This window comes from Tenrec ecaudatus, chromosome 6, assembly GCF_050624435.1.
Source record: "Tenrec ecaudatus isolate mTenEca1 chromosome 6, mTenEca1.hap1, whole genome shotgun sequence".
NCBI classification, from domain to species: Eukaryota; Metazoa; Chordata; class Mammalia; order Afrosoricida; family Tenrecidae; genus Tenrec; species Tenrec ecaudatus.
In genome coordinates, this window is record NC_134535.1 from 107,197,779 (window position 1) to 107,224,302 (window position 26,524).

Genomic DNA, 26,524 nt, shown 5'->3' on the forward strand with positions numbered 1-26,524 from the left:
GCTTTGTTTTCTCGTCTTGAAGCATTGAATTTTCGCTCTCTCTTATGAGTGTAAACGGGCAGCTTAGACATTTCCAAGGGCTTGTGCGGTGTGAAGTTTTTCAGGTGATTTCAGTTTAATGCAACCAGATAATTGTAGCTCCAGGCTTTAGTTAGGCTGTAAAGCTGCTAATCCAGACAATATTACCCGGTCACATGTCGTGCTTATAGGAGACACCTCTGCCTTTAACGGTCTCTCCCCATGCTGGCGGTTTCTAGTTTCAGACTCTTATAAACATGAGGCATACTGGACTGAGATTAAGTCTGGATCAAAACAAAAAGCAACAATAACTATTACAATATGCATTTGGGGCAAGAGTATAAAACCTTAAAAGTCTTTTACCAAAACGACGATGTGATATGTTTGTGACATTAGGTCCTACTCTATCCCAATCATCATTTAAAGTAATGATGATAACAGTCCTGAGTTGGAAACCTGTGTTTCCTTCTTTCTTTACGCCGACAACTGCCATGCTCTAAACATTTAATCAACGTTTTCACAATGGCCTCAGCCATTATTGGGTAGAATGTAGTAATTCATTTTCGATATTTATCCCACTCAGAAGCTCTTCTGCACAGCAATTGTAACTCAATATTGAATAATGTTAGGGTTCTGCTGGTTGGTGTCTTTTTCTCTCGCCCTGTTCAAAATTTAGTATTTCTGTTGTGGTTGATATTTAAACAGATGCTTATAAATAAAAGACAGAGCTATTCAGTTAGCAAACCTTTGTTATCTCTCGTGGCCTACATGCTCATGAACAATGGGGCATAAAGTGACATTGGGGAGAGGCAGTTATGTGTGATGAAGCATCTCTACGGTCACACTGGATGTTCAAAATGTGCAGAAGGCCATTGTTAGAGGATATTTATACCATTTTAAAAGCTGGGAGCGATGATTCTCTCGTATCTGAGCTGGAATCCCTGCCTGGTGCGGATGGTTACTGCTTGGTTGCCAACTATGAGGGTCAAGGTTGGGGTCACTTCTAGGAGGTGCTGCAGAAGAAAGGACTGGTAACCTGCTTCCAACTCTCAGCCCATGAAAATCCTCAGGATCACAGTTCTGTTGGACACATACTGAGTAACCAGGAGTCTGAATCAGCTCAGCAACAACTGATGGCTGGTTGGTGTCTATGACTAAGCACAGGATTAGAAGGTATAAGGTATACATACAGGATTTAAGCAGACAGGAAAGGATGTCGACATCAATAACTCAGACAGCGTGCCTCATTCCGCAGGTCATACCGCCACAGTAAGATTGCACTGTATAAAGTGCCTAATACAGAAATGACTTCCGGTGGACAAGTTTTTTGGTTTTATATTTTCCTTTTGCATGTCTTTTCCTCCTGCCGTTCCTCTTCCTCTGGTGTCTAGCAGAAAAGAGAAAGGCGTGGAACCACGGGAAAGTTTTGTTTTACCTTGGAGAGCCTATATCTACCATCTCCTAACTTCTTTCCCTAACTTTGCTTGGGAAAAAAAAAAACCAAAAAAACGTGGTTGGTGTCATGGCTCTCTATTATATCAATTCCTCTCCTGTTTATGGAAGAAGCATTCTAACAGTAAGAAGATAGGTTCGTTTCCCGCTTGCTTTTCAATCTTGAGATCTTAGATTATATAGAGAATTGTTCCTCTTCATAGGAGGTCACCCACCCACATAAGGAGTGGCCTTGCCTGTTCCATAGCTCCTGTGGTGTCATAGGGCCCTGGGACGCCAAGGGGCAGAGAAGTGGGGCAGTTGTGTGCGCGAAGACGAGCAGAGAAGGCTTTGAGCTCTTGCCTGGTCACTTTTCTGTGTGGCCTGTGAATGCCACTCTCCTCGGTATGTAGGCCAAGTGCTAGCCCCACGAGTTTGGGACAGTGGTAGGAGACGTGTACGAGTGAAAAGGAACTCGGATAGCAGAGGCAGGCACACTTGCTTCATTTGAAACTTGTCTTTGACTTTGTTAAGAAGCCCCAGTGGTGCTGTTAGATACTTCCTGGGCTGCTAACTGAAAGACTGGAGGCAAACCCACCAACCACTCCAAGGGAGAAAGAAGAGGCTGTCTGTCTGTGCCTGTAGAGAGTCACAGCCTCCGAAACCTTATATCGGGTCGACACATGTCAGAACTGACTAGATGGCAGTCGGTTTGGCTTGGGTGTTGTCTGTGTTGTCCTAGATGAGCATCCTTAATGCCCGTCAGCAACTAGTAGGAGCAGGACTGTGCTTCATAGAGCGTTCAAGGGCCGAGTTTTCAGAACTGCCAACTTTGGGGCTAGCTTCTGACCGTGCTCACTATTTTTACCACCTGTAAAATGAAAAATACTAAATCCACTGCCTCGTAGGCCATCCTGACACAGAGTAACCCTCAAGGGCATGGCAGAACTTCCCCAAGGGTTTCTAAGGCTAACTTGGTGGGTTACTTGTTGGCTCCTCATGTCAAGGTCAGCCGTGAGAAACCTGCAGCAGGACCTCTGGAGAAAGAGGAAGCTGCCTGCTTCAATAAATACTGAATCTCAGTAACCCACAAGGACAGCGCTACTCTGACGCAGGGGTCTCTATGGACGCACACTGCTACATCCTTCCAAGGGGAACTGCTGGAGAGTTCACAGCCAAGTGCTTTCTCTTGGCAGCTCCGGCACCCCTTTGTACCTGTGCACTCTCAATTAGAGTTAGGATGGATTGTGTTCCCCAACTCTACCTTCATTTTCAAAATTTTATTTTATTGGGGACTCTTACAACGCTTATCACAGGGTTTATTTTTTGATACATGTGGTAGCTGTTAAAATCTGAAGTGTTTTATTAAGTGTAAATGGAAACATTTAAAATTTATCTAAACAATACAATATAATTTTAACCTGCTGTCCATAATTCACTGGATGTTCATCATTTATGCACCGTGCTGTGTTTCCTTTGGAAATATCTGGAGGGTTAGCCCAAAATGACTTGTGTAGGCTGCCTGTGTAACGAAGTTATTTACATAGGAAACGGGCATCTAAATGAGATAGGATGACACTGCTGCCAAAAGGAATGTGAGTGCATTCTCCATGTTTTTGAAATACAATAATTTTATTTTTAATTTATTTTTTTACTTAAAAAGTCTCTTAAAGTAATTCTAGGCATAGAGGTTAAATTATTCAAATGTTAAATTAATCTGAAAAAAAAAACCCAAAACAAAATTAAATTTTGATTGTTAAGATATTTAGTATTGTACCCAGTTTGCCTTATTGATTACCTGATTGGCTCTTGTTAGTACCCTTTACATCAATTATGAGCCTTTAAGCTCAACATAATAGTAATCTAGCGAGTGTTCCTGAAATACTAGGTATTGGTGTATCGTAGTAAGCCGGGCCTCTGGGGAATTCTGCCTCCCGAGGCTCCTTGGTCCTTCCCAGAGTGCTGCCATTGCGGTAGTTCAGCTACCCTGGTGTCCAGGGGAGGTCTCGAGTTTAATTGTGTTCATACCATGTAGCAGTTAAATCGGAACACACACAAGCCACCAGGAGCTAAACTCCAGAGTTATTATCCCAATTCCTGAAGAAAATCAACAGTTTCTTGGCAGTTATGCCATTTTCAAATAGACATTCACACTTTTAATGATCAAGAGACTCTGGCAAAATTCCTCAATCCTTTTTCCAAGTGCTGCCCTTGTAAGGATGCCTGGAGGACTCACCAAGCATTCTAGTTCTGCATTGTGTTTTTGAGTTGTAGATACTGCCCTATTTTTTGGCTGAGGTTGACCTTTCATTGAACTCCCCAATATGTTATTACATTCACCTGTTTTATGCTTTCAGGGTCCTTTACCTGAATAATTACAAAAATGCAGCCTGGAGTCCCTGGGGTCAAAGACTGAATCGTCTCAAACAAGGTCTAATGAAGTCTAGTGCAAGCGAGAGTTTTTCAAATCCTCTTGTCTCTTGCCGTGTGCTGGCTTCCCCTACTGCCTTTCAGATCCTTCTGATCGAAGAAAAGGAATCGGCCGCCAGATAGTCCTGTATAGATAAATCAAGCCAAGATTCCCTAACATGGGAGCAACTGCAGTGAATCAGAATTGAACTATTTAAGCTCTTTGGTCCAATTTCTTCTCTGTTAGCCTGCAGCAATCTGTAATTTTTTTTAAAAATTGTCTATAGATAATCAAAGCTTCACTTTCATAATCTCAGTTATGGATAGTGCCTCATTTATCATTCTGATAATGAAGTTAGCATGCAGTTGGATGGGTTAGCAGGTTAGAACACCAAACAGTGCTCGCAGTGCTAGCAGAGAATGTGAAGAGAGGGATGTACTCTTAGACCATTCTTGATGGCTTTCATGATGGGTCATAAAAGAAACATCATCTGAGTTACAGCTAGAGATAATTATCCTTAATTTTTCAAAAAAATTCTTTATATTGCTCCTAAATGCAAAAAAGAAAATTAAAAAGGAAACATTTAGATATAGATGGAAATTTTCTTAGTAGCATATCAAAAAACTATCCCAAATCTCGAGTTATAATTAAATCTATCAACTTACACACAGAAAGGAAGCTGTTCGCATGCGTCAGAGTTGGCCCTGTGGTGGTGAGTTTGAACTGGAGCGGTGACTGTCCTCTTGGAGGGCAGTCATTCTGCTGCTGCTCCGGTTGTCATCACGGTATATAGTTGTCTGCAGCACCTTCATTGCTCAGGGTGCAAGGCACGTTTGGCTCAGTTTCTCCTCCCCCCAAGTTATTATCAGCCTGTATGGATTAATACAATTTAGTTTGTAGAATTTCTGTTCTTATTTTGCTTTATGCATTTTCTTGTTTGTGTATTGGTCTTTCTGTCTTCAAACCAGAGCAATACTTCACACATTTAAAGTCTTGTGATCTCTGCTCATTAGAGTAGACATGAACCCCAAATCACTTTAGAAGATTAAAAAGTCTTTAATTATTCTATGACTAAATTATAGCCCACAACACTCTATGGGATAGTTGTACTTGGGTCATTTGAGGTCACCATAAGTTGAAATCAACTCAGTGATATCCAACGACATTGTAGAGGTGCACCCCAAGCTGCCAAGCTTTACTAATAAGATAACCCTAAAGGCTTCTTTTAGAGGGTCTTTGGTTGTAATAAACTTGAAAGATGTTTTCCTAATCCATAGCAGAGCAATGTAGCGAGCAAATTGGAAAGATGAAAGTACTGAGTACGGAAAGCCCCATAGAGCCAGACAGTGCAAGAACACAACAGTCAACAGTGTGAAGATCAGGTGCAAGTATAGGTTTCTCATCCTTAGGACTGTTGACAGTTTGGATTTGAGGGAGGGTGGGTATGGATTGAGGGAGTTGTCCCTAGATTGTTAAACAGCAATCCTGGGTTCTACACACTAGATGTCAGTAGCCCCATCTCAGTAATGACAACCCAAAATATGTGTCCAGATATTACCAATGGTTGCCTGGTGGGTAACACCAACCCCTACCGAAAGAACTGATGTATCATTTGACAACTATCCAATCCTTGGAAACTTTTTCAAAGTAAAATTATGATATTCCTTTTTATGAGTATAGGCTACCAAATTCGATTATGTTTAGCCCACTTTTTAAAATGGCAGGTAAAGACAGGCTATATTTTACAAAAAGCTCTGTCATTGTGATCAGAAGTTTTGCATATGTGGTTAATGCCAGTGATTTCAGAGACTCAAGTACAAAGAACCATTGATTTTCGTGTGACACAGGAAAAATTAATTATTTTTGAGAAGTAGTTTACTTCCTATGTATGCCGTCAAATACTACAGATTGTCTGACGTACTTCCTTCCAGTGATACTGAAGTATCGACAGTTTCCTGAATATACACTCTGGGACAGTAGGCGGAAGCAGAGGCCCTGCAAGGACATTGACCTTGCTTCGGTTTCCACACTTCTCTCTGGACAGCCCACGTTGAACAGAAACCAAGAGCCCAGAGATGAAATCTCCCCGAAGATCAGTCTTAATAGTTTAGAATGCAAGGTTTATCTTTCCTGTGGTCCTTTGAGGGGGCATTGTCTAAATAATAAGGATTCTTCTTTTAAGAACAAATAGATTTGTTTTCTCCTCATTCGTTACCTGACTCCTGGTGGCATTGACATGAAACATTAGTAGATTCCACCTGGTATCCAGAGACTTATTTCATACCTATATAATCATGATTTGCGGCCCTGTCTTACTGGCTTTGGCTATTCTCATTTTATTACTACGCATAGAATTCCCAGGAAATTCATGACATAGCTATGCTCTCTGTTCTGCTCTTACTTGAGGAAATTAGTGAAGTATATGCCTCTTCTTCGGCTTGTTTCCCCACAACAGCTTATGACTGGCCTTCAAAGTGTTTGTTGGAAAATTCTATTCTTTCCATTCCACTTTAATATGGACTTATTGAATCTCGCTCTCATTTAAACGTCTATCTGGTTATTCAAGGCCAACAATAAATATCAACTTTCTTTCAGCTAACTTCACCAAATACAATGGGGGAACAAATAGCATTGTTAAGATTTTCCTTCTAGTGCATTCTTTAGTCCGAGTGTTCCAAAATTCAGAGAATTCTCAGATCTTAGCTACCAGGTATTTCCTTCAACAAAACTATTTCGAAGAACAACCTGGAGTGAGATTGGCTATTTGCAACTCTTTCTAACTAAAGTCTCCCCTTGACTTACACAGGAGAATGTTAAGTTTTGGACACTTGCACTGGAAACATAAGTTTAACTCTATCCCTTTTACCAGAGTTTCACTATTCTTTTTGTTTCCTCATTGTGTAATTTGTACCTACATTTCCTTAACATAATTTTAGTTTATCATAATTTTTTGAGGTACACTAACTTGTCAATACATTTGTCTTATTTTTGCCTCCATAATTGTAAGAAATTTTTCTATTTTATTATTCTTATTTCAGGTTACATTTTATCCCTGTACTTTTTATATTCTTATTTTTGTTTACATAATTAAATTGGCTAGCATTTCCTTTCAAAGCTTTTTAAAAACACCTATCCCATTTGGTTGGCATTTCTTTAACCTCATACACTTATTCATTTCGTGTGTGATTACTCTTTTAGATTGCCTTTAAAAATTCTTTGGTTTGTCTTTTATAACGAGACAAGGCATAGAAGGAACAGCTGTGAAATCTAGGTTCTGAGAGAAAGGTTCTGAATATTTTACTCCTCCTAGTCCCTAAAGCCTACTCTGAGAGCTCAGGTGTCAAAATCTCCTATGAGTCCAGGAGTTGTGCAGAGCTGGTGCGGACTGCACGGAACCCAAGAGCATAGCCTCTGTCATGTGGGCAGCTGCTACTTAGAACCAGTAGATTGTTGCCATGTGAGTTGGGGGCCATAGCTTTGTCAGACCTGGTAATTTTCCAATCAGTGTCAGGGAGATGAATATTATACTACCGCCTCTCAATATCAAAACACTGGAAAACACTTTCTTTAAAATCTTGCTCCTATGGGGGCCAAACAGGGTCTCAGATTAGGGAGTCCAGTTGCTTCCCAAGGATATTTCAGTGTATTGAAATTAGGTTTATGTATTTAGATTTGCAAAAATATCTAACCATTTTTTTCATTATTTTTCCCCGCCATCAAATCAATCCTGGTTCAGAGACCCATTAGAACAGGGTAGAACTGCCACTGTGGGTTTCTGGGACTCTTCATTTTTTTTCCAAGGGCAGAAAGCTTCATCTTTCTCCAGTGGAGTGACTAGCAGTTTCAAACTGCTGATCTAGTAGCCCAATGGGTAACCCGCTGTGCCACCGGGGCTCCTACCTTACCCCTAGAAATATTCATTAAATTGGAAAGTTGATCTCTTATCAAAGTGCTGCTGTGGCCAGAAATGAACGATTTTCACTTGCCTTTCTGCCCCCGGTACTATAGTTGGTGAAGCATTGTTCTGCTAGCTCAGCGTGGGAGAGAGATGAGTCTGCAGGTTCACATAAAGGTTGATAGACTCCCAGAGTTTATGGGGCAGTTCAACTTGGGGTGGCTCTGAAACATAAGACACTGGAGAACAATGGATTTCTGTCCCTGAGAACTTATAGAGCAAATGTTAACTGAATGATCAGGATGTTTTTAGCTCAGGATTCGTCCCCTTTGAAAGATAAATTAATTTATTTTCTACTCTCTAGTTACCTGAATCTTGGTGGCATTATCATAAGTCAGAATAAATGTATCTTGATGCTAAGAAATAACATTTATACCTTTATAGTCAAGATTTGTGGTCTTATCATATTGCTTTCTTGTATTTGAGTCTAGTATTGCCCATAGCATTTTTTCATATAGTCAACTGGCCAAATTTTTTGTTTTTTTAGAAATAGGTTACCAAATGATTCTTCCTTGTCCGTCTTAGTGTGGAAGTGTCACTGAACCTTGTCCACCCTTGAAGATCCTGAGGATATTTGAAATAATAGTGTCAGAGCTTCCAGCATCCACAGTATGATGAACTGACAAGTGATATTTTTATACAGTATTACAAATCAGAGATACCACTTGGAGGGCTAAGGTGTACCTGACGCGAGCCATGGTATTTTCAGTCGAACCAGATGCATACAAAGGCTGAGTAATGAATAAGGAAAGCCCAAGTAGAACTACATTATTTGAACTATAGTGTTGGCCAAGAATATTAAATAGACTTCTGACTGTCAGAAGATCTAAGAAAATACATTTCTTGGAAAAATAGCCAGAGGAGGAAACATATCAAGCTTTTGTGTTATGTTCTTTGAGCGTGCTATTAAAAGGATGCAGGTTTGGTAAAGTAGAGGGGCAGTGAGAAAGAGGAAGATTCTCAACACAATGGATTAACCTAGTAGCTACAGCGATGGGCTGAAACAACACAAAAAACAAACAAAACCCCCACAACGTAGTAACAAGCGTGCTGATGATGCAGGACTAGCCAGTGCTCAATTCCTTTGTAGACACAGTTGCTATGAATTGGAACTGACGCCGTGGCACCTGCGTAGTGTGGACGTCCTGTCAAACTGAAAGATAATTTAGAGTTATCCATAAATTATCAGAAAGATAGAAATATTAGCAATATGTATTAGGAATCTTAGAGAATATTTTATAAACAAAATGTTGGATGGACAGAAAGATAAAAATTACCTTATGTGGATATTATGTAAGGCTTTACTGTCTTTGGTGGAAATCGTGTAATCCTGCCTTGCAAGGTAGAGTGGAAACAGAACAAAGTAGGTAAATGGAAGACAGGATGAAGCTGCCCAAGATGGCATATAGATGATTGTTCCTAGATTGTTCGCTAAGGTTGTTTAGAAAGTTTGAAGTATGAGATCCTAAGAGAATTGGTAACCCCCCTATTGTCAATTTCTAGATCCCACAAGTCCGTTGACTTTGATGGCACTGTTCTAGGAACACTGGAGAACTGTCAAATTGAGAATAAACTGACCTTTAAAAAAATACCTTGACATATGATAGATCATTCAACACTGAGAACAGCCCTGTGCAATAACCAGGGCAAGTATTATTCCCATGGAAACTGAGACCATGGAGAGTAAGTCATTTTCTCTAAGACGCATAGTCTTTGGATGTCAGGTCCAAAATGCTAGGTCTTCTTACATGTCTCATCCGCCGCACATTTCTCGCTTAGTTCCATTGATTGGTGAGTGATCTAGTCATACCCGTCTTCACAGGTATGGGACTTCCTATCTCCTCAGGGATTTATATGTAGAGAAATTAGAGAAGATTCTCAATGATGGACAGCATGTCTTTTGTGTCCTGCTTTATTTACTTTCTTATGGTGGTTAGAATGTATAAGCCACTAATGGTCAACCTGTAATATCGAGAGTCTCTTCAGTTTGCTGACCTATGTGCATCAGAAAATTTCCCTTAGAGTTGAGTTTGTGGTTGAGCTTCTTACAATTCAAACCTTTTCCATTAAACCGGCTGGAAATGTAAAAGCACTTACAAATTTTAATCCGGGGGATTTGCATGTTTCATCCATTGGCAGTTTTCACTGATTGCTATAAACATAAGACATGAAAACAGAAAATTCAGCCTCGTCGCTGAACTTTAGAAGTAAAGTAAGCAGCATGGCCATTGTGAACTGAGAGGGAGCAGCCTTATCCTCCACTCTAAATAATCACTGTCTTCATCCAGCGGGTTCAGTACGAAGCACGAGCTTCCACAAGAAACGAGGAGCATCAAGGTTTCCCCTCTGTGGACTTGGTTGATGCTCTTATTGATGCTCTGGATCCAAGTGAGGCCTTATTCCTTCTAGCTCTGGCCCCTTCCTCTCTGTTCTCTTCCCCTCCCCTTCCTCCTTTTACCTCCCCTCCCTCTCCTTCCCCATTCTCCCTTCCTCTTCCCCTTTCTCTCTTTCCCATTCCCTTCCCATCTCTACTTCCCTTCCCACTCCTACCTTTCCCCTCTTCTCTCCTTCCAGCCCTTCTCTCCTCCTTGTTTTGTGGTAAAATGATGTGTAATTCCACATTGTCTACTTCAGAGGCATTGATTACCCATTGATACTATGCAACGATCACTTGCTTCCTCTGCACTTTAGATACTAAGGAAAACTGCTGATTTGATATCTGCAAAAATACTGAGTGCAAAATCCGTTTTACGTCTTTCAATAATCATGTTTGGTTTCTGAACCATTCACTCAATTTCCAGTACAATTTTCTTTTGTAATTCTCTTTTCCAGAGTCCTGCAAGCACAACCTGTCAGCATCAGGATTGCGTACGCTTGCAATAGGTAACATGTTCACGTTTTCTATGGGGAAGGTGCAGTAGGCATTTGGAAACTACCCATCTGAGGTCCGTGTCAGCCCTCAGATCCCATCTTGTATGGCACCCTTGTGGTGATGGGGAACTGACCGAAGAGGATCCCTCACCCCTGAGGTCGTGATGCTTTGCTTTTGTCTTATTTCAATCATCTCCCAGTTTAATCGGCTGAGGGACAGTTCAGTCTGGGAGTTTGTCCATTTTCTTCGCTGGAATCCTGCTCTCTGTCTCCCCTTCCTCGGTGTCCCTAGGTCTCCAGCGACCTCACTTTCCCTGGGAGTAAATGGGGAGGTGACAAGAGATTAACACATTGTTCCTGTACAGTGGACCTGTGTGCAATAGCCTGACAGTCATAAATTAATTAAAAGTAGAGGAGAGCCACAGAAAAAAGAAAGTTCACCCCTTTCGCCCCCTCCTCCACTCTCTTTCTGTTTCTACAAGTAAATAGCTGTTCCTTTGTTCCTGTCTGCGCCATTTCATTTTTGCCTTCATTGTCCTCATTGTTCTCTGAAGCAGGAGGGGTCTGGGCCAGGAGCAGCAAGGTCTCAGCTAATGACGGGAAGTCTTTAAAGTTTGCGCTGCATTTCATCTTCTCTGTGGGAGTTTTAGGACGCATCCAGTGTTTGATCCCCACCGAGCAACTTTGCTTCTAGTTAATTAACGGATCCCCCATTACACACTCTCATCTAGAAGCACATGGGAGGCCTATTGGGAGGTAATTCAAGGCCAATCTGAGTGATGGCAAGAATTAGAGAAATCAGTTGTTTTAGGGCTAATGTTCAAGAAATAAAGATGCCCCATTTTAGGGATCTCCTTTGGAAATTTTGAGTATCTTTTCATTTTTTGTCTATCCCCAAACCAGATAAGGGAATGCTTTGTGTCCAGTACCCTGAGCATTCGGGGTGGTTTAAACGCAGCGTGGAAGGACAATGAGACAGTTGAAAAGACGGTACGCCAAGATGCACCAGTGTTAACAAGGAGACTGTCCTCCTCCTTATTGCTAGCAGCCACATTCCTGCCCAGCCTACTGGTTTTGGCTCTACTGTCCACAGCAACATCTTGTGGGTCCCTGAGAAAGAAGAGCTCATCAGGGACATCTGAGTTGTGGCTTATTTTATAGCCCAGGCCAAATCATAGTCTGTTCTGGTATTACTGCTTTTGTTCCAGGGTGTCAGAGTGATTTGCAAGGAATAAAGCAATAGGCTACAATATTAGGCCCCTTCCACTTCTTTCTCCTTTTCAGATGCACATGGCTCAATGAAAGCAAATTTACCTTAAGCCAGGAGCTGGCATGCATGCCAAGAAGCGAGCCCTCATTATTTCAGTAACTCAGCTGCAGGCTGCCCCGAATCGCAGGTAGCCCAGGTTTGGGTGGGCATTTGCAAGGGGAATTGCCTTGTGCAATTTCTTATCCTTCCCCAGTTTCCCCAGCCCTATGAGCAATGACCCCCTTTATCTAATGAATTAGGAGCTACTCCTGCCATGCAATCCTCAGATCGACACTTGGCAATGAGAATCAAAGCGGGGCTATTTAGTGCAGCAGTAATGGCCCGCCACATTAGCCCCCTGGCACGCTAAGCTATTAGGTGGTTTTACTGTTGTTAAAGTTACATTTGTTAGGTGGAGTTGCTGCCCTTCCACACAAACTCAGCAGTGCCGGAGCCAGTGGAGGCAGCACGTGCACAAAACGTGAGCCACCCAAGACCTACATGGTCAGGCCGGGTGGGTGCACTGCAGAGAGTGCATGTGTGGCTGCCTGCAAAAGAAGGGGTGGGATTACTGGGATAGCAGGAGAAGGAGAAGCAGCAGCAGCAAACCTAGTAGGGACCCCTGGACAATCGTGGTTTGCTAGTATTGCTTTGACTAAACTAATTACATGGGCTCGATTAACCATTAATTTATAGCCATTCTTCAATGAATCACTAATTGCCAGAATGCCATCAAGAAGGAAGGCCAGGGGTGAGAGGCCCTGGATGGGCTGGTGTGACAGTCTTCAGTCCAGTAGCCAGACACACACACACACACACACACACACAGACAGACACACACACACATCAGAATCAGAAGATTAGCAAGACAGGAGATAAAGCAGAAATACCCAAAGTACTTCAGTTGTGTGTGTTCTTGTGTGTGTGTGCATGCGTGTGTGTGTGCATGCGTGTATGTGTGTGTGCATGCGTGTGTGTGTGTGTGTGCATGCGTGTGTGTGTGTGTGTGTGTGTGTGAGAGAGAGAGAGAGAGAGAGAGAGAGAGAGAGAGAGAGAGAGAGAGAGAGAGAATTTCTGCAAAGAAAGGAAAATGCCAGTACTATATAGCTTCATGCAGCCAGCTTGCAGGGTTGAGTTGGCATTTGGTAACTTGGTAGCGGCTGCCAGTGTGTGTGTGGTGGGAGAGGAGGGAATAGACAACAAGAAAAACACATAGAGCTTAAAAAAAGATGTAAAATGATTCACTTCATGCCATATGGACAAAAATGTTGTCACAAAAATAAGGCCAAAAAATAGTGCCAGGTTAGACTTTTAGTTCAAAAACATATGTATAATCATCCCCATGAACATGAATTTTAATTAGTATTTTGATAGAGAGAAACCAGATATTTTTTTAACCTGCTCTGTTCTTGTTTTCTGTTCCTCTCCCAGTTTTAGCCTCCATTAAACATTCATATAGTGTGTGTTTTGTGTCTGTATGAGGAAAATGCCTTATCTCTGGGTTGGTGGGAATGCAAACATCCTGGGTTTCTGTGGCTTGCAGAAGCTCTTCCCAGTGGCGCTCACCAGCAGGGACTTAGCCCTGGGAAAGGAGAGCTCCCTCTGGGACCCAGCCACACCAGGGAAGGCAGCCATATGGCTTTTCCCTTTGTCATTGGCAGTGTCAGCACCAATTCGCTCCCCAGCCGACTCTTCCCACCCCTCCAGCACCTTCGTTTCCCCATCTCATCTCTCTGGGATGCCTTTCTAAACTTGAGCTCAGCTCAGTATGTGCACATATGATATTATGTGACAGGCCAGTTTTTAGGAACGAAGCGAAAAGATGGTGACAACAGGGACTTTTTACAGTGAAGCATGCGACTTTTTCAACCGGTGATCTCGAATAAGTGCTCACATTTTATTTATTGTGCCCCACCTATTCTCAAAGGATTTCAGATGACATCGGAAGAAACAGCGGGGCATCATCTGCCCTGAGCAATGCTCTTCCGTACCTCAGTCGAGCTGCTTCCATTAATGCATACATGTGAGAGTTAGATGATGAAATATCAAAGCGCTCAGATTGGTAAGGAAGGCACTGCATAGGGAGCTAGCCACACCATAGCCTTTGGTTGTGTTCGTCTCCTGAAAGGAGTTTTGGTGAGTTACATATTTTTCTTCAAAGTGATAAAGTGAGTAAACACCCTGGTATTAAAAATCAATCAAATCATAATACAAAACATCACTCTATTTCATAAGCTTTATTAGAATCCCTAAGCTGTCCTCTGAGCATTAGCTATATTTCAGCCCATTCTGGGAGCAAAGGTAAAGTCAACATTGAAAAATATAAACTCGACTTCCCGTGGGTTCTCTCAGGGATTTATGGCTTGGGCTGTTAACTGCAAGGGCAGCACTTCAACACCATCATGTGCTCCAAGGAACAAGACTGGGCTCTCTCGTCTCCTTAAAAGTCACACTCTCGGGGAATCCCAGGGGCAGTTGTGCTCTGTCCTGTGGGGTCACTGTGCGTCAGCATGGATTCGCTGGCAAGGAGTGAGTTTTTCTCTTTCTGAGGATTTCCTGGTGGCATAGGAGTTACACATTGGGCTGCTAACCCCAACATCAGCCTTTAGAAACCCTGTGCTGCGCTGTGGGAGAAAGATGGGGCTTTTTCCTCCAGTAAAGAGTTATATGCTCGGAAGTTCACAGGGGCAGTTATGAGTTGGCATCAGCTTGATCAAGCTGTGAGATTGATTTTTGTCACGTTCTCTCTCTACTCTGAAGAACTTCTGGACCCTTCCCCCAGTGTTTACACCTCCTAAGTACTTGTTGAGTCCATCCGTCCTTGGTGGCCCTGATGGTTTTCTCTGGGCTTGCTGTCCGGATCTGTTCCTTCTTCAAAGTCATTGCTCGTCCCTTCTGTACGGGTTACAACAACGGAAGGGAATGTGTTATTGGACACACTGTGGCTTTAGACCACACACCAAGGTGCATGTTGGTCCATTGCATAGTGATGACTTCAAAATGGCCTTTTCATTCTGGAACCTTCTCAGAAAGTTCCAAAAAACCACCTTCAGAACTCAAATAGGCTTATATTTGCTGGAAATTATGCCTCAAGCTTTTGTGTCAAACTCTCTTAGACTCGTTATTTGCTCATTCAGTCAATCAATCAATCATGATTTCCAACCACCCAACATGAATTATAAATTCGAGAAGGATATGGAATTTTAAGTTTCTGCTTGCTAGTTCCTCCTCCCAAATAACATACTAAATTATGCCAAATAACACAGTAAAGATGATTGCCCCCAAAGAGACTATTTTCTGGTTGTTGCCTTTTTTTTTTTTTTTTTTTTTTAGCAATGCTAGTGTTTATACAATGGGGAGAAAGAGGCTTTCGACTCCCATAGAGAGTAGCAGTCTCAGAACTGAACCAGGGTAGTTTACTGTGTTCTAGAGTGTGGCTGTGCCAACCGACTTGATGGCAGGGAAGTGAGTATAGTTAGTTTAGGTCAGGGTTTCAAAGATATCTTGTGAAATGCAGAGAAATTTAGCAAAGGATTTTGTCGACCTACTATTAATGACCAAGGCTGTATCATATTTGCTGTACTCACAGAGAACTGTGTTCAAGAGAAGAAACAGTCTTAGCTCTTAAGGTATTTCATGTCTTTCATACCTGCTCTGACCCCATGTTAGAAAGGTTGAAGCAGCTATACTGGCTAACGTAGAGTAGGGCAACCTCAGTACAAACCAGAAGATTTTAAGAAATCATTGGCTGGGCCCTAAAACATTCATACATGTTATTAGTTATGCCATGATTTGCAGTTGGAAACCATTTAAATTCTATACATGACAGAACTGTGAAATACATAATAGCCATACAATGAACTATCATGTATTTATAAAAACAATTTCTATATATACACATATGAAGACATTTACAGTATGAATTAGGTAAAAAATTTTACAATTGATATATGTATATGTATGGATTGTGATAAGAGTTGTATGAGCCCCTAATAAAATGTTTTAGAAAAAAAGCAAACATCAGAGACGATATACAGTATGAGACCTTTTGTATAAGAAATAAGATCAAATAAGAATAAATACGTGTATTTGCTGATTTCTTCTAAAGAATGAGCCAGAATGCCTAAAAAATAATTATGTATAAGGGGTGGGTGAGCATGATTGCAAGGAATGGGATGGATGTAATATTCCTCAGAGTATACCTTTATATATAGTTTTCAATTTTGAAACATGAATGTTATACATATTGAAAAATAAAATTTAATAAACAAAAATGGGGAAAATGTGTGACATTAGATGCAAGCATTGGTGGAAAAGCAAATGATCATTATTGAAGATACTTTGATCTAATAAGATGCATAAAGAACAGAAAAATGAGAACAAGGGAAAAGCTCACATGAGATTGATGCCTTCTGCACTGTGATCCCTCCTCCATATTGGGGTTTTCTCCCGCTGTTTTATTTATTATCAATCCCTATAGCTAGCAGGAGTAATTTCTTTTTTCTCTCTCTCTCACTTTCTGTTTCGAAAACAAGTTTTTCCCATGATTGCAAGTAGTGCGTCCTTATTAAATCTTTCATAAACTGAAATGGGATAAAGGGAAGAACTATCATTAATTTATATGATAAGGTTTTTTTGTGAATTTTTAGACCCTCTCCCCAAATAACTTACCAAATAACATGTTCAAAGTACAGTAACAGTCATACCCTGAGTTTGCAGAGTGAGTCCTAAGCTACAGAGGCTTGATGCTGCGATGCTGCTTTCCAATCCCAGGGAAGAAGTTGGGCAGCCCCACTCTCCCTGCTAGGGATGTGCCCTGCAGCATGACTCTGCAAAACAAGTGCTGAAAGCTAGCTTTCTTTTCCTTCTTTTTTTGTAATACAAAAAGTCCACTTTGGATTTCTTTTGGTTAACAAAGACAAGAGCTAATGTAGGCTTTTGTAAAATCCAAACAGCGTAAAGAAGACGTTCAAAGAGTAAGGTAGACATTCCTGCATTAAACTATGTTGGTTCTACTTTTGTTGTCATAATTGAAGCCAATGGTGTGATTTCTTATGTACTCTGGAGGAAGAAGATGTAAAATCTGCTTATCAGCTTCTCTAGTTTCCAAGTCATTATAATGATTAAAAATGTAATATATTATAGGGAACATTACTTGCTTTCTAATGAGCCATATTGTTTTTTCTCTTTAATTTTTCTTTTAAAAAAAGAAAGAGACAATTAAGCATCATTTTACTCTAATATGTAACCAGCCCCCTATGAGGATAACATGCTTTTGGAATTAACTTGTTTGGTGGCAAACAAGTAGTCATTTTGAAAATTGTTTTCAGGAATGGAATATGACTATAGAAAGAAAAAATCCTTCAGAAAATACTGGTCATAGGTAAAACTGATGGATTTTCCAATGGATCAAAGTATTAAATAAAGTTTCAAAACTTTGATTAAGTTCATACCCTAGATGGCTTAGATCTGACATATTCTTAGCACTCTTTTTTAAGAAAAAAGATGGACATATATATTATCAAAAAACAATTTTATGTTGAACCTTCTTTAGGCAATAGACTTTTCTTGGATTGCGGGAAAGAACCCGGACAGAGGTGATGGGCTGCAAGTGTAGACTCATGATCAGTGTTAGACATCCTGATGTTGCCATTCACCTGAAGGAAGAAAAGGAAGAGGTGGATATGTGTCTGTAATAATAATATTAATTTTCCTTATCTGTCTAGAATATGCATTCAGTTAAACCAAAGGGTATTGGCACCCATTGAGTGTCTAGCACTTGAGTAATTCTCTTCCCCAATGACTTTCCAATTAAACAGGCAAAAATTCATAAACGGTCACATAGCCCAAGGTGGCTGAGAATGAGGCTTGCAGAGAGGATGAAAGCTAGGTGGCTAGAATGGAAGGATATTATGTATAGAGTGAATGTGCTGTGTGTTTTCAAAGTGAATGAAGGAATTTATTAATTCTAAATAGCCTCCATTAGAGTCTAAATTATGAGCTAAGTCAGTAATCAGAATATTAAATAACATTGTTCCATTGCACATTTCAGTGTTTTCACTGTTCAGTGACATGATTTAAGAAATGAAGTAGAAAAGATAGTGTTCTATATCAAAAGCAACAGAATATAAGTGGTCGCAGCCAAAGGAGGCACAATGTGGAATTTTAAAAAATAAATTGTTTTTATATAGAATCGATATGCAACCCTCCTGATAATGTTGGCCGATGACACGAAGCTCACCCACTGTAATCTGGCACAGAGGGAGACACGCACAGTGCCTACACACCCTCACACACGCACGCACGCACACCGCTTCTTCATATCCTTAACCATTTCCTATCTTATTTACATTTAATTGGGTAGAGTAAATTCTGTCATGTGAACTTTTGAAAAATGTATTTCAACATTACTCAGGCAAAAATAAGGAATAATGTGATTGGCTTTCAAATAGCTTATTACCATTCAAATACTCTCTGGATAAATTATATTAAAAAGGAAAAAAAAACTATTTCTGCTTCTAAAACATTCTAAATGGAGACTTGGCTTTAAGTAATCAAAATTGCTTTCGTTGTACAGAGCAGCATTAAAAGCCGGTCCACTAATTGAGTGAGGCAGTGGTAGGGAAGCTGTCTGGTCCCCTCATCAGCTGCTCTTGCAGGCCTTGTTTGTCATCCTGGGTTGGTGGTCTCTCTCTACCAGTACTGCTGGCTCAAATGAACGGTCATTCCTGATGGCACACTCTGCCCTTGCAGTGAGGAGACAATGTGAAGCGGTGGCGCATCCACCCACCCCTGCTACTCTCCCCCCTCCCCCATCTCACTCCTCTCACTTTCATTCTAGCTGCCACCCTTGCATGAACTTTGAACATCTTTAGATAACCGCTGATTGGACATGTAATTAAATGCAAGAATGACATCAAGCCCTTCTCCATGAATGTCTTAGAGAAAAATAAGAGTATGTGATAATAGCCAAAAGCCCATCTGTGAAGTGGGGCAGTTTTGTAAAGGAAGCAGGTTTTGCATATGTGAGTGTAGTGAGGAGCTGTTTTACAATGTAAATACCTCACCTGAATCAATTATTCACAAACACGAATGGAAAATGCTGATCATATTCACAAAGGTGATAGAAATCCAATTACGATGGAAGTTTTCTGTCTGATGTTGGTTACTCAAGACAATTTGAGGGAAACTACATGTTTGGATGATGGGCACTGCCAATGAGAACCCTACTTTTTCATAATGATGAGCAGGCAGGTTGGTGACATTGGTGAGTAATGGGATTGGTCAGTTCCTATTAGCAACTTGAAATGTTGTTTATATCAACCAATTCATGGTTTTGATTAAATAATTGCATATGTCTATGGAGAAATGGCTCAGCTCAACCCTGAAAAGGTGTCTAATGTTTGGCTATTGCTTTTACTCTGAAATCCTTCAATTGCTCATGACTGTAGAAACGTTTGTGGCTATTGACCAGTTGAATCCACAGCATTGGCAGCTGCAGTGCTTCGTCTCTATGGGGCACAGGGCAGTTGTCTCACCCACTGTTTTCCCACGGCTGAGCCCAATCTCACTGTAGGATGTCGACTCTAAGTAATACAGACCTGGTGTGCTTTTAACAACATTCAAATCCAGCCTCCCCACACGTCCTTTAGTGTTTGAAAGTCCACAATTAGATTCATTTCTTTGGGTTACATTAAAACAAATCCTTAGTGTAATCTAATTATTTAGTAGAGTTAATAAATTATACTCTATTATCAGGAGACATCTATTCAGTCAATGTTTATTTCTTTTAACTTTATCCTCTCAAAAAATGCTTTCTTACTAAAAAGTCTATTATTGATCATTTATCAAAGACAGAAACCAAAACTTGATAGATGATGGACCTACCTGTTCTCACCTAATAGTTCTTTACCTGTCTTGCTGGAATGCTTGCTTTAGTTTTCACATTTTGGTTAATGGTAGTACTATTTCTCTGTCTGCCACGGTGACAGTTCGACTCTGCCCTACAGGGCTGCTATGAGTCAGAGTCAACTCAATATCAGTGAGTTTCGGTCATCAAATAATCTATCAAATATAAAAATTCTTTTAAATTTTCTTACCACATTGTAGGCTACAAATTGGACTGCTAGCCACTTGGCCAGTGCTTCCAGCCCTTCAGTCATTCTGTAGAATAAAATTGAGATTGTCTCCTCCTGTAAAGATCAGAAATGCTTGCAAACTCACAGGGTTCTACATGTTCTGGGGTCACCATGAGTCAGAATTGACTGACAATGAGTTTGTTTGGTTAGGGAAGTTATTTTCTTAATATTGCCAGGTATTTTTAAAAGCACATCTGTAGCTTTCTTTTTTAAAATAATCCATTGTGTTAAAGATCATAATACAGCTCAGCTAATATGTGCATGTTCTATAGTATATAACATTTGAAACAAACTTTATTAAGGATAAAATGATCAAATTAATTGATCAAATTTTATTGAGGATAAAATCATCAAATTAATTGAGGATAAAATTACCGAATTCACCCTCTACAATTTATTATTTTAAGCAAATTTTCAAGGATTTGCAAATATCACAATAATCTATTTTAGAGCATCCCTCCAAAGAAACATCATATTTGTTTGCAGTCAGTCTCCATTGCCTTCAAAACACTCTTACTCCTGTGAACCCAAGCAACCGTGAATCTACGAAGTTCTCAAGGTTATTTCGTATAAAAAAACATAAAAAAAACAGATCTTTAGTATTGACGCTCATAACTTGCCATACATTTTTCAAGCGTCACCCTGTGATAGCATGTATCAGGCCTTTCTTCCCTTTACTGCCATTGTCCATGGGTGTATAGTGTTTATTCATTCCATTCATCAGTGGCTGAACATTTAAATTGTTGTACTTTTGACTATTTTAAATACTTCTGCTATGAATATTTATGTACAAATTTTTTGCGTGGACATATGTTTAAGTTTCCCTTAGCTATGTACTTGCTAGATAATATGCCAACTCTCTGAACCTTTGAAGAAACTGTCAAACTGTGTTTCAAAGCAACAGTACAATTTTGCAATCCCATCAACACTCTTTAAGGGTTCCATTTTCCCTACATGCTTTAGCACACTTGTCATTTGTATCATCCTGAGGTTCTCTGAAATGTAAAATTGGGCCTCATTGGGGTTTGGGTTTGTCATTTCCCTGATGACTTACAGTATTGAGCATCTTTTCTGGTGTTTATTGGTTATTTGTGTATCTTTGGTGAAATGCCTACTCAGGTCATTTGCCCATTTTGGAAATTAGGTTACTTGTTATTTATCTAGCAAGAGTCATTTTACATATTGAACCACACACATATATGATTGCAAATATTTTCTCCTATTCCTCCATTTTTTTCGTGTTACCTTTTAAAGCACAGAGGCATTTCTTTATTTAGGCGGACTTCTTTCTTTTGGTGTGCACTTTTTAATCTGTTGGTGTCATAGTTGAGAAACCATGGCTTAACTCAAGGTCACCAAGATTTATTCTTGTCTTTCCTTCTAATGGTGTTATTACGTTAGTCTTCCCATTCGAGTCTATGATCCTCCACGGTGAGCTCATTTTAATTGTGCCGCAGCCTTTGTTAAGGAGATTATTCTTTCCCCCACTGAAATGCAGTGGAACTCTTGTGGAAAATCAAGGGGCCATGAAGGTATGGGCTTTATTTCAGGACTCTCAATTATATTTAATTAATCTGTATATCTATCATTATGCCAGGACCACACTGCCTTGATTGCTAAGCATTTATAATAAATATTGGAACTGGCAAGGGGTTGTCCTCCAAGAATTTCTCCTTTTTCTTGATTGCTTGGCTAGTGCATGTTTCTTGCAATTTCATGTGCATTTTAGGGTCTGCTGGCTAATTCCCACAAAAGAGTCTATTTAGTTTTTATGGTGAGTACATGTACTCTATAGATTAACTTTACTAGTATGATCGTTTTAAGAATATTAAATCTTAATGAATTATAAGTAGGTTAATATTGTCTATGCAAATAACTAAAACTAAGCTCTGAATCACTGTAGAGCATGTGAGCACACACACACACACACACACACACACACACATACATTCCTCAATTTATGACATGAAACAATTTAAAAGTGATTGAATTCATATATCTCCAGAATAGCTGGTTCACATTTTTACATTTCAACTGCCACTTCCTCTTGATCTGCTATTTATAAAACTTTCTCATTGTTTATCTATTATTCATTCATTAGTCCCTAACTGACAGGGTCTCTGTGTCTGACATTCCTCTATGGCTACAAATCTGTCGAAGAAAATATTATAATGAAGTTACTTAATATTTCTTTCAGCAGAAATTTTGTTTATATCTTATCATGGTGCTTTTAAAAGATGTAGGTATTTTGGTATAACTTTGTTTCTGACTTAATTTATTGCCTTCTCATATATATATACCTATATCTATATTTCCTTTTTTAGTATTGCAAGAAATAGATAAAATCAAAGACAAGAAGAGTGAACAGAGAGAAGAGTAGGAGACAAAGCAGGTCAGAATATTTTGCTTATCATTTGACAATTTTTTTTGTTATTAAGTCTACATTTCTTGAATCTCCTGCCACACATTTTGTCTTATACTTGCTTATTTGGAATTCTCTGTTGAAAACGGTGACTTCACCATTGGGTATCTTCTTAAGATTAAAAAAAATATGTAATGAAACATTGAAGAATAGAAGAAAAATGTATCTAACATGAGATTTAGGAATCTGGATATATTCTTTATATGATGATAACATTTTACTAACTTTTCAAGTATGTGATCTTTAAAGATATTTGTAAGTATTTATGAATTATGTTCTAGTATTGGGAGTATAGTAGTGTCATAAACTCAGCTTTCCTTTTGTCTGGGCTTAGGTTTATTTCTCCAAGCTTAAACTATCTTTAGAGTTAATCTGTTTGTTAACACATATTTTATCTATTGAATGTTGACCACTATGTATATTGGAAGGTTAATTAAGATAGACAACTTTGGAGTAAATAGAAAAATCCCAATGGTTTTTGCATGTTTGAAAGCAAAATCAAGAACTAGAGACAAACATATAGACCCCTGTCTGAAAGGTTGCATTGATAAGAATGCAGTGTCAGGTGAATTATTAGCAGCAGAGATGTCTGTTTTTTTTTTAATTGTGTTATGTTGTCCTATGTACTACGGTCCAAAAGCTATTCTGTACTCAACAGTGCACATCGATATATACAAGATACCATTCATTATTTGTTATTTTTACCAGTTTCATAAAGATTATACATCGCACTAATAATTAACTTTGATGTCTACATATTTTATAAGAAATCAATCATTTTAATTGAAAGTTCTTGTTCAGTGGAGGGAAATAAAAATAAAATTATGATCATTCATTCATTCATAAACAAATTCCTCCTGAGTTTTCATTCTCCTTGAGGAAGCCCAACGCAAATCGTCTCAAATGTGGTATACAACGGGCATGAGTACTAAGAAGAAAAGTACATGGGTGCCCAGGGAAGGCCTCGCTGAAAAGGAGAGAATGGGACAGAAGTCAAAACAGAGGGAAAAGGGAAACAAGGGTATATTTGTGTAACGTGGCACCTCCCGTGGAAAGAGAGAGTGCTAGGGCTGAGGTATGACTGTGCTTGAAGGGATGGCAGGAAGGGCTAGAGAGTGAGGAGGCAGGGAGGAGCAGACAGTCGGAGGGGGGTAAAATGGGAGGATGTCATAGAGCCCGTTAGACAGGTGGAGCAGGGAAGACTCATCAGCATGAGATTGCTCTCAGAAAGGAGCTTTAGCTTGTGGAATGCATGCTATGGCTCAAGCAACGTAACGTTAACTCTGGCTTACAGGCTGTGCAGAACATTTATTCCCTTTCTTTTTGTACACAATGCTAAATGGTAAATAAAAATCAACTGAATTACCCATGATCCGAGCAGCTGATGACTGTGGTCACAGAGCCAATGTTAGGTAGTAGAAGCCATTTTTATCCTTTTCCGTGTCCTTCTATACCGGGTCCTCTTGAATTTGTATAATTTTCTATATTTACTTATTGTTTCAAAATGGGACCTTATCATTATACTCATTTATTTATATCTAAAAACCATGTGCAGCCACTGGGTTGCTTGGTGGAGTTGCCTTCCAGATTGTTTGCCATTTGAAATTTCGACTGAAACTCCGCGTAGTCTTGTATAAGCCTACAAAAAAACCTTCGATTTTATCTTCTATTAGCAAGGTAAGATGTTCAAAAAGTCGTAGTGTTTTACTCTACTGTCAGATAATAATTCAGGAGAACATTTATGGGGAGAGAACGTGGAATAGCTCAGGGTCGCTGTAGTAGGAGTCAGGTTGTAGTAGGAGTCGGGCTGTAGTCGGAGCCGGGCTGTAGTCGGAGCCGGGCTGTAGTCGGAGCCGGGCTGTAGTAGGAGCCGGGCTGTAGTGGGAGCCGGGCTGTAGTCGGAGCCGGGCTGTAGTCGGAGCCGGGCTGTAGTGGGAGTCGGGCTGTAGTGGGAGCCGGGCTGTAGTCGGAGCCGGGCTGTAGTCGGAGCCGGGCTGTAGTCGGAGCCGGGCTGTAGTGGGAGCCGGGCTGTAGTGGGAGCCGGGCTGTAGTCGGAGCCGGGCTGTAGTCGGAGCCGGGCTGTAGTCGGAGCCGGGCTGTAGTGGGAGCCGGGCTGTAGTCGGAGCCGGGCTGTAGTCAGAGCCGGGCTGTAGTGGGAGCCGGGCTGTAGTGGGAGTCGGGCTGTAGTCGGAGCCGGGCTGTTGTAGGAGTCGGGCTGTAGTAGGAGCCGGGCTGTAGTCGGAGCCGGGCTGTAGTCGGAGTCAGGCTGTAGTGGGAGCCGGGCTGTAGTCGGAGCCGGGCTGTAGTCGGAGTCGGGCTGTAGTGGGAGCCGGGCTGTAGTCGGAGCCGGGCTGTAGTCAGAGTCAAACTGTGGGTCCTGGAAGCAGCGCAGGAAGTCTCCAGCGGGTGACTTGAGATGGCTTTTCACTGGCCACAGCTTCTGCTCCAGTGGTTTCCCATTGATGACTGAACGCAGCTTCTCCCCTGGAGCGAAGTGCACTCTCTGACATGCCTCTCCATCTGATAAGCCTTCGTGCTATGTAAGTTACAAATAGGAATTTGTTAAATACATTGTCACCTACATTAGAAGAGCCTGGTGAGAGTGAAAATGAGAAAAAATGCTGTTAATGTAAAAGACACAGAAGAAATTTATCTGTATTGTTTTCAAAAGATTTTCTTGGTTCAAGAAGGTTTTATTAACACTAGAAGAATTGTTTCTCAAATTATTATTCTTTCCATGTAAAGAAATCAAAGTGATTAATGGAAAAGAAATTTGTGTGTATGGTGGGGCGGGGGGCGGGGCGGGAGACATGCTTTGTGATAAGTATGGTATCATCGTTGTGCCTTTTGTTTTTAGAAAGGTTACCTAAAGTTTATCACTTTTAAGTTAAGACTGAAAAAAACTCAGGATTGAAAAGCTCATAACTGCATCTTTGTCCCAATGCTTTGGTCTCAGAATATCCCTACAACAAATATGTGCGCCCACTTAAAAATTCCTTTACTAAGTTCTTTCGTTTAGTTAAGAATCCATTTTATAGTTAAAGTGGGAAAGAAGGAAATTTGACATTTCTCAAGGGGATGGGACACGCTCTCTTCAACTTCAACAGGATTTCAACAATTTTCGTTGTAACCAGGGTGATTCACATCTGATTCTGTTGTAGACCATGGGAGCTGGTCCTCACGTACACGCTAGCACCTTCAGTTGTGCTCGCGCTGTCTCCCTGGCTTTTCCAGAGGCTTGTTTTGTGCCTCCCTCAATGGAACTTTCTTTGTATAAACTTACTCACATTTCTCAACTTCAAAACAATAGACACACACACACCTTTTCCCTGGACCGACTTCTTCTACCAGCTACCATGCCCTTCATACAATTTTCCTGAAAAATATTACCTTATTATCGCCTTTCATTCCCTCCTTCACACCAAGACTTGTTGAGACCAACATTGTCTCCATCACATTAAATCCAGGGTTTGTGTTTTTCAAGCCATCATTGTATTTGCATAAATGACTTCTTTGAACCATTTCTTTTTAAATGAAAGGATCTCACCCCCTCCACCTTTTTTGTGAGGAATAAGCTTGTCTTATTGTTCCACTTTATACTCAACACACCTTTCAAATACTCCACTTCTTATTTGTGCTGAATATGTTTGTCTTGAAGATCCGTGACCAAAGGATTATAATGTGTGATTAAACACTAAAAGCTACACAAAAGGTACAAAATGTCATTCTATGAGGGTTTAGGGAGAAAAAAAGAAGGAGAGAGAAATAGCTTCATAGAAAAGGTGGTGTTTCAACAGGGTACTTCAGTGTGCCTATCCTTTTGCCTGGCAGAGGTCCAGGAAGGTCCTGGCGTCTGAAGCCTCTGAGCCTAAGTCAGCCTGCTGGGCAATTCGGGTGAATTGCTATCAAGTCATAGAGAACTTGGGTCGCATCCTAAGGGGTTTCAGTTGAACAGGGCTTGGGGAGCGACTGGAAATTTTGTTTTTACTGTATAAGGTGTGCGCATGTGTGTCTTGCCATCTTCATTAAC

The 26,524-nt window shown here is 40.5% G+C and overlaps 1 protein-coding gene across 2 annotated transcripts in view; it reads left to right on the forward strand.

Annotated features, from left to right (window-relative positions):
- The window catches only part of SOX5 (SRY-box transcription factor 5), a 1,186,854-nt gene that overhangs the window by 401,629 nt on the left and 758,701 nt on the right, over positions 1-26,524 (forward strand). Inside the window, exon 5 of one of the 2 annotated variants that reach the window (XM_075551990.1) lies at positions 22,397-22,464. The exons of the other annotated variant lie outside the window; for it this stretch is intronic. The gene's annotated coding sequence lies outside the window, so the exon portion shown is untranslated. The remainder of the gene's footprint in view (positions 1-22,396; positions 22,465-26,524) is intronic. 2 annotated transcript variants of the gene reach the window in all.